Source organism: Dermacentor andersoni, chromosome 11 (genome assembly GCF_023375885.2).
Source record: "Dermacentor andersoni chromosome 11, qqDerAnde1_hic_scaffold, whole genome shotgun sequence".
NCBI classification, from domain to species: Eukaryota; Metazoa; Arthropoda; class Arachnida; order Ixodida; family Ixodidae; genus Dermacentor; species Dermacentor andersoni.
Window position 1 is genome coordinate 125,332,580 of NC_092824.1, and position 15,039 is coordinate 125,347,618.

At 46.5% G+C, this 15,039-nt stretch overlaps 2 long non-coding RNA genes across 2 annotated transcripts in view; both read right to left on the reverse strand.

Moving 5' to 3' along the window:
- LOC129386979 (uncharacterized) overlaps window positions 1–15,039 on the reverse strand; it is a 64,877-nt gene that overhangs the window by 11,658 nt on the left and 38,180 nt on the right. The gene's annotated exons all lie outside the window — the stretch shown is intronic.
- On the reverse strand, window positions 581–14,643 carry LOC129386978 (uncharacterized). The gene is made up of 2 exons (XR_008614323.2): window positions 13,505–14,643; window positions 581–926 (listed from the first exon to the last, which is right to left on the reverse strand). It is a non-coding gene; the product is annotated as an uncharacterized lncRNA (long non-coding RNA).

The window sequence follows — 15,039 nt, forward strand, 5'->3', positions numbered from 1 at the left end:
GAATGCTACCAATTTTTGCTTCATTCTCCTTTTCACCACATGTACTTCATGGCAATCTCTTTCATCTTTCCATCCCTTCTCCTTTCCCGTGCTGTTGGCCAACGTGCAGGTGTCATCTATGCGCTAGACAGTTACGATGTGGTCAGCAGGCTTTGGATTTCTCTGTCAACCAATTTCTCTCTTTGCTTTTGTGATCAAGTCCGCCTGACCCTTAGATTACTGTATACAATAAAAACAAAGCTTTTTTTTCATGAAATGGGCAAGCACTTGCATCTCTTGCAAAGGATCTTCCAGTAAAGTTTCTCGTTCCTGCAATCACACTGAACATTCACGTCGATCATAATTTTTATGTATCTAAAACGCACCGCCAGAAAGAGTAAGAAAAAGCAGCTATATTTTCAGATAACACTTGTGGCTAAGAAAGCAAACCAAGACCAATTATGGATGGTCTCCTTTTTTTTTCGACATGCAAGGAGCATTGTGCACACACCTCTCAAGCATAAAGGCAGCACGTATCAGCCATGATGCCTCAATGGCTCCCATGTCTGATCACCCAAAAGAAGGCAGGCCAAACATAAAATTTGTTTTTTGGAAATTCCGTTTATTATAGCTAAAATTTTATCTTGAAAACACAAAAAGTAGTCTTCATTTCAAGACCGTGCAACCTCTGGCTGTATTTTGCAGAGCATGAAAACATGAAAATATACTAAATTGAAATGGCAACAGCAAAGAAACACTGGCTTCCATCTTCTGGAATGCAGAAGAGAGCGACACTGTACATGGTAATCCAAAGTATGGGCCCAACTTGGTCGTAGCATACATGCTCTGTGCTGATGTAACTTTAATTAGAACTGAAGTGTGCCGTCCACTACTCGCCTGTGTCGTCAAAGGCCTTTTCATGTTGCCACACATTCTTTATCCGCTACCTGAAAAGATTACATTACACCATGAAGATGACAAAGCTCACATGCATTAAAGGAAAATTGGTTGGCTATCTTGGCTCCCATACAACTCTGCCAAATACCTGCAATTAGTGTAAGTATGCTAGTTCCTTGCACTGTTTCCCATAACATCTTTGTTGAAGGTACTGGGTAACAATATCTCAATCACTTCACAAACTGTGGAGATTATTGTTAATTTTTAAAGCGAACAGCTTTATTTGCCTCTCGACAGCACATGGCATAATTTGTTTAATGTAAAAGGTTGAAGCAATTCATCGGCATGTGCTTCGCCATGTGCCTTGCAAAGATTCCTCATTAACAAATATACTGTTTCGAGAGTTTTCATTTCAGTTTGCTGACACAATGACAAGAGACAGGAGGGAAGCTATGAAGCTGCTTGTCTCTCCACACCAAAAGCCAGCACCTATAGACTCTGCTAAAGATGTACTTCTCAAAATCTGGCTACTCCTTGACCAATCTGTGCAAAAATGTTAAATACGTGAGTCAGAAGTTATGTCAATCAGGCTGCTGCCACTCAAAGGGCAAAGCTCCTTGAAACAGCAAAGCTCAAAAAAGAAGGAAAGAAGAGCACCTGTGAATGTTTCATGCTTTATAATGTAGAATAAAGATTTCACCAACGCCAGGAATGCCACGCATCGGTGCCAGCGGGAACATTGTCTTGAGAATGGCTCCTTGATTTGGATTACATATTTCGACTAACAATTCTGCTGTATTGATTTACAGGTTGTATTTATGAAATCAGCAGCAATTCTGCTCGTACAGTTTGAGAAATACGCCAAAATTGATGCATGGTTCTTTCACATAAGAATTTGAAGGATAAATTCTAGGAAGCGTTACAAAGGCAGAAACAGGGTTCGAAGGTGTCAGAATGAGGGCCATGAAATGAGGTCCTTAACTAACCGAACAGTGCCGCTGCTGCAGACATTTTAAGCATGAAATGCTTTTAGCTCCTGTTGTCAGCCACCTTCAATGAACCAAAAGCCGAAGCCATTATCCTGGCACTCAAACCAGCTCATCCGGGCAAACAGTCAAGACTGCAATACATTTGCTAGTTACTTCCCAAACATGTTACAAAAAATATTGCTTCTGAGTTCTAAATATTTGCTCACAATATCACTCAAGCTGTAACTTCTAGTACGCTGAAGTTTTATTTGTCACTTCTAATAGCGACGTTCAGAGGCAGATACAAGGCACTGTACACTTGATTCTCATTTTTTGGCACTGAGACACAGTTGCTTGTGCTCTTTCCAATGCCAGCAGTCCGCGAGCTCCACGGCACATATGGTGGACCGAGACGAGACTTGCAATGGGGTTCTGTCTTTGACAGGAAACTTGCTTCCATATGGACCAGTGTACAGTTGCGTGATGCACTGGGGTGGGGTGTGCCGTTGCGAATGTGCGCTACACCCATTTTAAGATTGTGGCTAGTACCATCTACAATCAATCTGCTTTGTCGGCAGCCATTTCATGCTTACATCTACTCTCGATTACAGGAGAGCCAGTATTTTTTAGTGTCACCAGAACAGTCTGAATATGCTCATACAAAATTCTCCAAAGAGTGCAAGCGCTTCCGAGCTTTTTTAGTCTGTACATTCCAGCTATATGAAATGAATCCAAGAAAGTAGTGGATGTTAAGGATATGATCATAGAGCTATGGCATATTACTTCGAGGTAGATGAAGTGGTACACGAAGGTGTCCTAGGTATTCTATTTCAGTGATAACATCATAGTGAACTGTTGGATAGTGTTCAGGAGAGATGCCGCGCCAGTGCGGCCAGCATCAAGTGCAATCAAAACGTGGCTTTGGTGTTGTTCAAAGCAGATATTGCATTCGCCCTACAGTAGAAAGGAAATGAAGCAACACCTTCAAGAAGGCAGTCCCCAAATAGCGAAAAACAATGGTTGGAGGACACTTAAGCTGCGCCTTTAAGAGTGGAACACGATAGCATTAAAAGAGCCCTGGCTGCTTCTCACGCTTCCGGGCAGCTGCAGCTTATGCTTCTGTAATGTTTGCCTGGAAATGCTGGTGGCAAACGCTATGCACGAAGGCGAGCTTTCTGGGGCGTGCCACTCCTAAGACGGACCTGAAATGGTAGCTGGGAAAGGGGTTTGTGTTTGAGTTTCCGCGCAACAGAATTATGTTTTCTCGCATATTCAAATTACAATTCAACGCTATCATGTCTCAAAGTTGTGTGCAAGTCACACTTTATGAATTTTTGACACATCCTACTTTGAGAATTTTAATTAGTTCAGTAGCGCCTATATGCCACGTGGAGGGCCTGCATGAATCGGGATGCATGGTTCGGGATTAATTTTCTCATATGGAAAAGGTCGCCAACACCACTGCTGGATTTTCAGCGACACGGGGCCCTGAACGCTATGGCTGGTAATACTATTGTGAATCAGTTCCAGGCCAACAGCACATGTGCCATGCACAAAAAAAAGCAGATGCACGTGGGCACTTCCCAAACATTTTTTTTACAATAAAGGCAGAGGAAAAACCTTCGCTGCTAAGGCATCAGATGAGTAATGTGTAAAACATGCAATATAAAGCTTAATTGTACACCCGACAACGACTACATTGTAACGTAGATTGGAGACAGAGTCTTGCAAAATATACGCTTCTCTTTAATGGCGGGCCAGAACAAGAGCGTGCAGCTTACGCACTTCATCGTCTTTAGTGGCACCGACCTTTGCGCGCGCCGTCCTGCGGTGCGGGAGCCCCACATCTTTGTGTCAATTGCCTCCCATGAGAAGAGCGACCGTCTCGGTTGCGTCAAAAAGTACTTTCAGCTACATAAGAAATGGAGCTCCTCAGGTGCATCTCAGCATTCAGGTATGCGCATAGTATGGTTTCATGCGCACTACACGAACAGCTTCAGCGGGAGGACGACGACGGAGTGAACTGGGGTCAGAACTGCAGGGGACCACTTCGTAGGTCACGTCACTGAGGCGGCGTGTAACCTTGTAGGGACCAAAATACCGGCGGATCAACTTTTCTGAGAGTCCACAGTGGCGGATGGGCGTCCAGACCCACACGCAGCCGCCGGTATTGTAATGGATGTCGCGTCGACCCTGGTTGTATCGAAGGGTGGCGGTATGCTGTTGGCTCCGGATACGATGCCAAGCAAGCTGGCGTGCCTCTTCGGCTCTTTGTACGAACTCTTCTACGTGTTCGCTGGTCGGGCTATTATCAGCCATAGGTAGCATGGCGTCAAGTGTTGACCTGACGTGGCGCCCATATACAAGTTCGAACAGCGTAAGCTGTGTAGACTCCTGTACAGCAGCGTTATACCCGAAATTCACATAGGGTAAGATCGCGTCCCACGTCTTGTGCTCTACGTCGACATACGTGGAGAGCATATCAGCCAGTGTTCTGCTCAGACGTTCCATTAATCCATTAGTTTGAGGGTGATATGCAGTGTTCTTGCGGTGAGAGCTATGCATCAGCTGGAGAACATCCTGCATAAGTTCCACTGTAAATGCTGTACCGCGGTCAGTGATGAGAACAGACGGTGCACCATGTCGTAGGACGATGTGGCGTGCAAAGAACTTGGCCACTTCATATAAATTTACTTGCGAAATAGCTTCGGTTTCGGCGTACCAGGTTAAGTAGTCGGTAGCGACGACTATCCATGTGTTGCGCGAAGAGATCACTGGGAATGGCCCAAGTAGATCCATTCCTATTTGTTGGAACGGTGCTTGAGGAAGGTCCACAGGATGGAGAAAGCCAGTCGGTTTAACTGGTGCTTTCTTGCGGCGCTGACAATCATGGCAGGTCTTCATGTACCGTTGCACAGAAGAATAAAGCCGGGGCCAGTAATACTTCTGTCGTATCCTTGCCTAAAGTCTTGGCGAATCCCAGGTGTCCCGCGCATGGCTCATGATGGCAGGCTCGCAAAATGTCGTGGCGTAGCGCCGATGGCATGACAAGGAAGTACGTATTGGGGCCGCTTCCGCCATTTTTCCTGTAAAGGACGTTGTTGTGCAAGTAGTATGATGATAAGCCGCGCATGAGCAAGCAGGGTAAAACACCTTCAACTCCTTGGAGGTGTTCGATCCGCGGCAGCAGCTCAGCGTCAGTGCGCTGGTGCTCAGCCATCTTTATGGCGTCGATAACTATTGCGGCGACAAATGGCAAGTCATGGTCAGGGTCCAATGAGGTCGTAGCGAGTGGTGCACAGGACAAACAGTCAGCGTCACTGTGCTTCCTGCCAGATCGCTAGACAACTGTAATATCATAATCTTGTAAGCGAAGGCTGCAATGGGCTAGTTTGCCTTAAGGATCCTTGAGGTTGGCAAGCCAGCACAGGGCGTGGTTGATCGCTGACAGCGTTAAAGGGTCTACCGTACAAGTAGGGTCGGAATTTACCAATTGCCCACACAACCGCTAAGCATTCTTTTTCATGTGGTTGAGTAGTTTTTCTCAGCCTTGGTGAGACTGCGGCTTGCATAAGCAACGGGGCGTTCCGCACCAGCTTGCCACTGCACAAGCGCCGAGACTCGCATTGCTGGCATCAGTATGGATTTCAGTGTCAGCGTCTTCGTTGAAATGAGCAAGTATCGGGGCCTCTTGCAAACGCTTGCGCAATTCATTGAACGACTGCTGCTGCTCGTCCGCCCAAATGAAAGGCGCATCATCGCATGTAAGCCCTGTCAGAGGCTCAGCAATTCTCGAGAAGCCCTTGACGAAGCGCCCATAATATGCGCACAAACTAAGGAAGCGTTGGACAGCCTCCTTGTCTGTGGGTGGTGAAAACTCAGCGACGGCAGCTAACTTGTCGGGGTCTGGTCGGACGCCTTGAGGACCAACGACATGGCCAAAAAATTTGAGCTCTTGGAACCCGAAGTAGCATTTTTCAGGCTTGATGGTGAGGCCGGCAGTGTGGATCGCAGTGAGGACACCCTCGAGTAATGCGAAATGTTCGTCAAACGTGCTCGAGAACACAATGACATCGTCCAAGTATACGAGGCAGGTTTGCCATTTGAGTTCAGCAAGCACGGTATCCATCGTCCGCTGAAAGGTGGCAGGTGCGGAACAGAGACCGAAAGGGAGAACTTTGAACTCATAAAACCCATCAGGTGTCACAAATGCTGTTTTTTCACGACCCTGTTCATCAACTTCGATTTGCCAATATCCTGATTTAAGATCCAACGAAGAAAAAAACTTGGCATGTTGTAGACGATCCAATGCGTCGTCGATGCGTGGCAATGAATAAACATCACGCTTGGTGACACGGTTCAACTTTCTGTAATCTCCACAGAAGCATAGTGCGTTGTCTTTCTTTCTAACACTACAGGGGAGGCCCACGGGCTGGTGGATGGCTGGATCACGTCGACTTGGAGCATCTCTTTATCCTGATGCTTGATCGCTTCCCTTTCCACTGAAGACCCTCTGTAAGGATGCTGACGGACAGGACGTGCAGACTCGTCCGTAATAATGCGGTGCTTTGTGATGGACTTGCGCCGCACTTTGGATGACGTTGAAAAACAGTCCACAAATTCATTCGCGAGACTCAGTACACGGTCTTTCTGATGGTCTGGCAGAGCGGCGTTAACGTGTATCCGTTCTTTTAGGCTGGGGAACCCAGATTGCTGAGACGATGCGGTTTCCAATGTGGCAATGTCAGTAACGTTAGTGATTTCGTGAAGAAATGAGCTCAGTTCAGCCATGTCGTTCCTCGCGGTACATGCCGATACTCGTTGCTAAAGTTTGTTAGCAAAACAACTGAACATTTGTTTTGCACCTGAAGAAGCCCTCTGGCTATACAAATGTGGTGCTCAAGAAGCAGGGGCATGTTTGCCTCAGCAATTCCTTCGGCGGCGTCCTCCATGTCGTATTGGACAAGGGTAAGCACGCTGCTCTTGGGTGGCAACATGATGTGATCGTCAGTTACGCGAAGCGCGATGTCACGGTCGTTGTCATTACTGTTCACTATGGCTTGCGTAGTAGTGAAGCTGACTCTAGACTCTTGCAGGTCGATAATGGCACCGTCTGCCTGAAGGAAATCCATGCCGAGTATAAGGTCCTTTGAACATTCAGGAAGATTGACGAAGTCGCTGATGTACGTGAAGCCCCGAATGTTGACTCGTGCCGTGCACCGGCCCATTGGAGTTATGAGATGCCCTCCTGCAGTACGAATCTGAGTTTCGGTCCATTGCGTTGAAACTTTGTTCAGTATACGCGTGAGATTCTGGCTCATAACAGACGTGTCCGCACCCGTGTCGATTAACGCCATGACCTCGCGGTCATCTGTGGTAACTGGTGCGTCGCAGGATACTGACACGGAACTACACTGCTTTCTCTGCGTCTAAATTACGTCATATAGCGGTCGTTGCAGTGGAGGATCTTCAGCGTTCGCAACATCAGCGACCTCACCTCCGCAGGTCGCTGGACTCAGTTTTCCCGGGAGGCTGGACTGAGTGAGCGACGTCTTGTTGCTCTCAGCTTGAATAGGGGCTGGAAGACCTGTTTCGGGCGGGTGACGGTGACCGGGGTTCACGGAATCGTGGGGCAAACGAGGTCCAGGCATCCGCGAGGTATGCTTCAATCTCCAGGGCGCATTCACCATTGCGCGGGCACGGCGCATTCAGTGAAAATTCACGGAGCCCAGCTCGTTGGTAGGGACACGCCCTGTAGAGGTGATCGGCTTCACCGCAATGAAAACACAAGGGCTTCCGGTCTGCGGAGCGCCACACGTCGCTCTTGCGAGGTGGGTGTGTTTCAACCATGAATGGCGTGCAACGAGGCGAGTGGCTTGTTCAACGGCGCGCACACCAAGAAGGTTCAGGACGTCGCTCACATCGCGAAAAATCGGGGACAACGAACTTCGTGCAGCTTCCGTATACGACATGCGAGGTTGTGGCTTCCGTACCTTGTGCTGTGGTGTCTCACTTCGCTCTGGGACTTCGACTGCCTGCCTGATTTCCTCCCGGACGACCTCAGCCAGAGCAGGTCGCTGTACTGATGCTGGAGCCACCTGAAGCTTTTGAAGCTCTTCCCGAACGATAAGCCTAATGAGCTCCCACAAGGCATTGATATTGTCCAGCGATATAGCGAGAGAGTCACGCGATAGGGTCGACACGTCGCGGTTCTGCCTTGTTCGCTGCTGCAGTGCCTTTTCCATCGATACGGCCTCAGCGAGAAACTCTGCAACAATATTTGGTGGGTTGCGTATTAGGGCACCGAATAACTCTTGCTCGACACTGCGCATCAAATTCCTTAGCTTCTTTTCTTCCGGCATGGACGGATCCGCGCGTCGGAAAAGTCGGCACATATCTTTGAGAAACATTGCGACGCTTTCGTTCGGCCTCTGTACTCTCGCCTGAATTGCAGATTCAGCTCGCTCCTTGCGATCGAGGCTGGCGTTTGTGCCGATTAGCTGCCGTCGGAATTCGTCCCATGTCGATAGGGCCCTGCCTCACGGTTCTCAAACTAGGTCCGTGCATAGTCCTTGAGGGCAAAGTAGGCGTTGCGTAGCTTGCGCTCTGTAGTCCAGCCGTTGAATTCTGCGACACGCTCAAAGTGATCGAGCCAGTCCTCTACATCCTCAAAGGTGTCCCCATGGACGGACGTGGGGATTCGCGGCTGGTTCAGGACGACCTCGGTCGGGGCGGTCGAGAAAGAAGGTGGAACCAACGTATTCATCCATCTGACTTGATTGCGTAGAGGCTCGTGCTCAGGCGGCAGTCCTTGAAGTCGGCAGCTTTCCGTACCTGCACAGGAGTCAGCTCGACCGGACTTCGTACTGGGCTTGTAGACGGTGTTCGATCTGGGAGTGGTAACACGTACCCCACACCTCCACCAGAAAAATGTAACGTAGATTGGAGACGGAGTCTTGCAAAATGTATGCTTCTCTTTAATGGCGGGGCAGAACAAGAGCGTGCAGCTTACGCACTTCATCATCTTTCGTGGCGCCGACCTTTGCGCGCGCTGTTCTGCAATGCAGGAGCCCCACACCTTTGTGTCAATATGCACAAATTGCACGCAGAATTGACGTCGACTTGGGGTGAAGGTCGCTTTCCGAGTTCTGCCTGGTGTTGTCTACAGGCAACAAACGCATTGGTGAAGAAGCTTACACAAACATTTTTCGTTGTCCTTCACTGTCTTTAGTCTCTGTGTATTTTCTACATATCCACCAAACCTCAATGTTTTCCTTAGGGTTTTTCATGTTTCATCCCCAACAGTTAGTGCCCATTACAGTGTTGAAGATGTTTGCATGCTTTTTTCTTCTACGCAAAGCACTTAAAGAAGAGCCATCCTGTCAGCCACCTAGGTCTACTCCTTTTGCTCAACTACATTTTTTAGCCCAATGATGAGAAAGACTTCTCTAGCATACCTGAAGGTCATGAAGAAGTAGAACAGGATTACCGGCTGCGTGAGATATTTGAAGACATACTAATGATTTTTTTTTCAGACAAGATTCGAAACATGAGTTCCAAATTTATTAGCTTTTTTTACCATTTTTATAAGGCTATTGAGTAAAACCATCTTCATCCTCAATTACTGACTGAATTCATCTTTGATAGCAGCAACATTCTTGTATCATATAGCGTGTGTTGATGTTGGGCAGTGCTTCCACAATAACAGCCTTTAGGGAGTTTTTATCTATGTGTAGCTGTTCGTTAGTCTCCTTCCCAGTAACCCCCACCATACATAGTGGCATGCAGATTGAAGTATTTGGAATTAGGGATGCTACATCGAGGTTGATGTGGCTTCAGAAATTTACCACCGGACACTCGTGAGCCATGCAGATGTTGTGGAAGCAAATAAATTATATAGGGTGGTGCCTAATGACATTGTGCCCAAAAAGCTTTACTATGTCACCTAGGGCTGCTTGGCTAAGGCCATAATTGGCTTTTGAGGGTTCTCACTCGTATCACCCCCTACCTCCTGGAGGAACTCAACCACTTGAATGGCACCTTGCCACAAGCATCAGTTATTTCTTTTTGTCACAGATGATAATTAGACACGATTTCTTGTCTCACCCTGAAAACAATGTGGTTCGTGACATTTCGAGAAGGTGGTGACCTCCAAATTACTGTGGTCAGTGTGTAAGGCGACTAGCACAACATAAAGTTCCATCTCGTGCATCAGGCAGAATGCTGTTATTTCCAAATAAATTTGCTAAATAGGTCACAGAGGTGATTGTGAAGCTGAAGTCGAGTGCTTAGACAGATTGAGAATGTTAATGGTTGTGCAGATTCAAAGCCGCATCCTCAAATACTTTGCGCAGCTTGCATGACAATGTTGAAACTGGAGCCTGTGTCCTGTGCACTAATATTTCACTGTTTTGTATGGCTACCTTTATAGAAGACGAAAGCCAAACTTCTCCAGGTTTAAGACTGGTTTTACGACAGCTATGACAGAGCCAACTCCTTGGTGCACGCTTATGGTAGTGGTGACGAAGCCATCAGGAGCACTCCACACTTTTATGGATTACACAAAAACTGAACAAGCAAGCCCTATGAGCATCATATCCAATTCCTGCTGTAGAGCATACCCTTCAGATACTACGAGTCACAGCTTGGTGTATGAAAAATTGATGCACAAATTCAGGGTTTTGGCAAATCCCTGAGAAATTACAGAAAGTTCTTGACCACCTTTACAGCACCGTTCCGTTGGTTTCGCTTTAACTGCTCATGCGATTTGGTATCTGGTGTGCCCCAGATCAAACACAATGATATATGAATGATATTCATCCAGAACTTATATGTGTTGCTTCCATATGGTCGAGGTTATCAGTTGGTGCTCAACTAAACAGCAACACAACGAACTCTGCAGTACATTTGAGGGCACCCACTGTGCAAGAGCTGCCATCCACAAAGAGAAATGTAAGTTTGGCCTCGCAATAATATCCTACTTGGGGCACATGAACGAAAACAAGCTCAAAGCTGTCACAGACATGCCAAGACCATCCTCCAGAACTACTGCTGCTAATGGGCATGACCACCTATCTAGGTTTATTCGCTCCTAACATGACAAACACTACACCCATTGTCCAGCATGCTGTTTTCAAAGCATGGTTTGTCTGGAACCCACACAGGTTCTAGAATTCTCAAAATGGAAAGAAATACTTTCTTCAGATCCAGTGCTTGGCTGGTGCTCCTCAAAATGAGAGACCAGCTGCTAATCACAGCTGATGCTTTGTGCTGTAGTCTAGTTGCAGTGCTCAGCCAAAAGCAAGACGATGGGCAACATGTTACTAGATACGCCTCAAGATATTTAGCAGAGACAGAATGCCTGGCTATGCCCAGATATAGAAAGAAGTGCTTTCTTTCTTGCAAACTCGAGATAAATTCTATAAATGGGGCAACAACCTGTTTCCCAATTTATAATGTGTGCACATGATTGATGCATTATGAGGCATAATGTACATCTTAGGCAAAGACTTTCCCGCAGCTGATACACTGTGAAGTTCTCATGTGAAGGAGAATAACAGGCACCACAAGGGCCTACCAAGATTGAAGGCTATGCATGCTGCCTCTCCCCACCTTCTTTACAAGAACTGAAGAAAGAACAAGTGCTAGATTAATGCTGCTGCCAACTTTGCATTTTCACTCGAAAGAGCTCGACAAGGTGTTGCAAACTCTGAAAGAATTCTGGCTTTACAAGGACAACGTAGTCCAAGACATGTTGATATTTTGGCAATAAAACCATCGTGCCCAAGAAGCTACAGGAGCTTACCCACCCAGCACTTCTCACTTGAAGGCCACTTTGGAATCAATAAATGCCTAGCAAGACGACAAAGTACTGCATCATAAATACATACAAATAGCAAATGTCTTCAAGTCATGTCGTACATGCTAGCACCACAGGGCTAAGAGAAGGGTGACACTCCTGCAATTGGGATTCTGAGAAAAGCTGTTACAGAAGTTCACTATGGACATATTTTCTATTGGAGGGGTGTGGTGGCTCATCGTCACAAAATACTAGTAAGGGTATCCTGAGCTAGTACTGGCTAGTTTGACAGGACCTGTGGTTGCGACTCAGTGCCTCTTTGTTTTCACAAGGCGTGCAATAGTGTAGTGGTCGTGAACCGCAACAAACTGTAGCTTGCAAAAGGGCGCAGCTCGCTGTTTGCAGAATTCATAAGAATTCCAACAAATGGCGTGCAGTCCACGCTACCAACAGCGCAATGATCTCACAGAAGCCACCGTAAACTTATCCAAGAACTCCCTTGAGTCGTCAGGTGATGCCTACAAGACACACGATTATAGACTGAGCCTTCTGAAAAATAGCTCCTCGCTAGTGCAAATGCTTACGAGCCAAAGGCTTAGGACTACACTTCCAGCTACTGCAGACAGCTTCTTTCCACAACTCCCGGACCGGAGGAAAATGAAAGTGCATGAGCAATAGTGCTGGCAGAAACAGAAAACTTGCTCTGATGTTGGGCATGGCATACAAGATCTACCCAATTTGTATCCAGACATTAATGTCTGAGTAGTTGACCTGGAAAATGCAGGCACACTTCAGCAGCCAGGAGATAAGCCCAGGTGATAGTGGATAGACACGGACAAAAAGACCAGTCATCTCAAACAGGACACAACGAGTGCCACTGCCTCTGGCTGCATAATCAAGGATTCGATGAAAGTTCGGCTGGTCAAGCATGGAAACGAAAAAAAAACGTGATCTAAGAAATAATAGTCACACGACTATTATTTGCCGAGCATGCGCAGGAACATAGTCACAAGATTGACTGGGACAATGCCACTGTTGTTGCCAAAGAAAATAACATGTCATCCCGGCGGCTGCTAGAATCGCTGATCGTTCAATTGACGTCAGCTACGATGAACCAGACACCAGGGACTATGCCTGCCATTTACGCATGTTCATTACGTCACATGCTGGCTACATAGGTGACGACGATTTCCTGTCCAACTCAGTGAACGAGGAACCCATGTGTAGTTCCGAAACGTCGGGTTATACATGAGACTTGGTCAGTGACCGTGAACCCCCCTTCATGCCTCTGGCTAGGGGAGAAGAACACAAGCAGCCACACGACTGTAGCAAAGAGGTTCCGTTTTGTAGAGATCCTGGACATCAACACCATAGAAGTGGACAATGCATAACATCAGCTAAGCAGTAAGCAACATGACCCTTTTTATACAGGGAAGGATGTGCTACAAAGATGCTCGTACTACTGTAACGCTAATGTGCATGCTTGTAGAAAATGATCACAATAAAAAACTCACCTCTTGCCTTGTGCTCAATGTTGAGGCTACCATTCTGAATCACGATTACTTCATCCCACCTAGCTAACAGTTTGTCAAATCTCAACGAGGTTTTAATAAGAATCTTGTCTCGACTACCCGAAACGCCAGTCTGTGTAGTAGTGTTACACAGTGTTGGGTTCAAATCTGCCATAATCATGAATCCGAATGAACTTGCCCACATTTCAGTTATTCTGCAAAAGTATTTGGGATCACTTCGTTGCTTCTATATGCACTGAGGCAATCACAGCTGTGAAACACATTTAGGTCGTACTGAAGATGTCAAAGACCATGTAACATATGTGCTGAAAGGAGTAATGACAACTTACGACATTGACAGATGCCATTCAGATGAGCGTTGCTGTGTCAGTCGAAATTGCTGCTTTGACAATAGCTAAACTTGAGACAGAATACCATGAGGCAAAGTGAAAAGAGAACAAAGGTGCATTTTTCAGCTACATTACCTCATTGCTCCAATGCCCATGCATTTGATAATTCATTCATACAATGCGACGGCTTAGGCAAAGCCACGTTTGGATGAACCAATGTCTGCTTTTAAACATCACAAAATTCCACTTTTCCACGCACTAACGAACAACTGGCAGGTTTGAAGATTTACGAGTGTCAAGAAATATTGAATCTGTCATTCATGTGTTTACACTTTGTCTCATTATCTTCGTATGATCAAGTGTATCCTTGAAAGCGCAGACACTATTGCTGGCTTGCTAGCTAAACGCACTTTCAAGTGGCAGCTGGGGATAGAAATCTTCGAGCATTTGTCTATAAAAACGCTCGCGTAGATTTCGCGGTATGCTCATGCGCTCTCAGTGCAACGCACTGCGTGACACCTGCCTGTCAGGCCGAGCAGGAGAGCGCCAAGGGACGAAACACCAAATTGTTCATTTGGCACTGTAAATACGTATGTCTCTATTATAGTGTGCCTGTATATACACTTCGACGACGGCAATGATGCCACCGCTTGCAACAGTCGGCCAATTTAAAGAACGTGTCGCAGCGTTCGCTTTCCATGTGTACAATCTAACACGGCGAGTCTCTTTTTTCATGCGGAAGCAGCCTTCTGGATCTAAAAACATTGATATCGCGAGCGCAACAGAACAAACGGGCGGTAGTGCGCATGAGTTTAAAATCGTAGTCCGCAAAATATGGGCTATAAATAACGGCTCAAACACGTTACAGATGGGTGTCAATTTAAAGCGTGCAGTGCATTTAAAGCGTACTTTCAGCGAGAACTTCAGGCGGCGTGAAAAATGATGCCTAAGCATGCATAAATTACACAAAAAATTATGTACGTCCCAGATGAGTTGAAAGTGGTCGCGAACAGCTACCTTACCTGTCTATGTGAATGACAGGTGCAGCCTCTGAGCTTCTATACGATCCCTATTCGGTATTGTATTGGGTACAAGAAAGAGTTATTACGCGGAAATATAAGGAACAGCTGCGGATAACCAAAAAAGCTGAGATGTACCATTGAAGCTCCCATGCTACGCACACATCCAATTGACAGGAAGCCGCCATGGCACATTTTGACTACCGGAAATAGGTGGCGCTTAGAGCCTTAGAATTAGAGTTGCATTAAAGAATGTTGAAACAGTTTTTCGTTTAAAATATTCTACGTGATGCTTATTTTCATTGCCAGTTTTCATTTTCGTCCCTTGTCCAGAGAATCGCCAACAAAAAGCACAATTTACAAACTGTTTATTATCACGAATAGCAGCGAGAACCGAAACCGAAACCAGGGCGACGCGCTCGTTGCGGGTACAATTTTAATAACCTTGATCAATGCCTCGATGATAGTGCGCCGAAGCCAGCACATGTGTACAAAGGCGATGGATGCTACATTCAT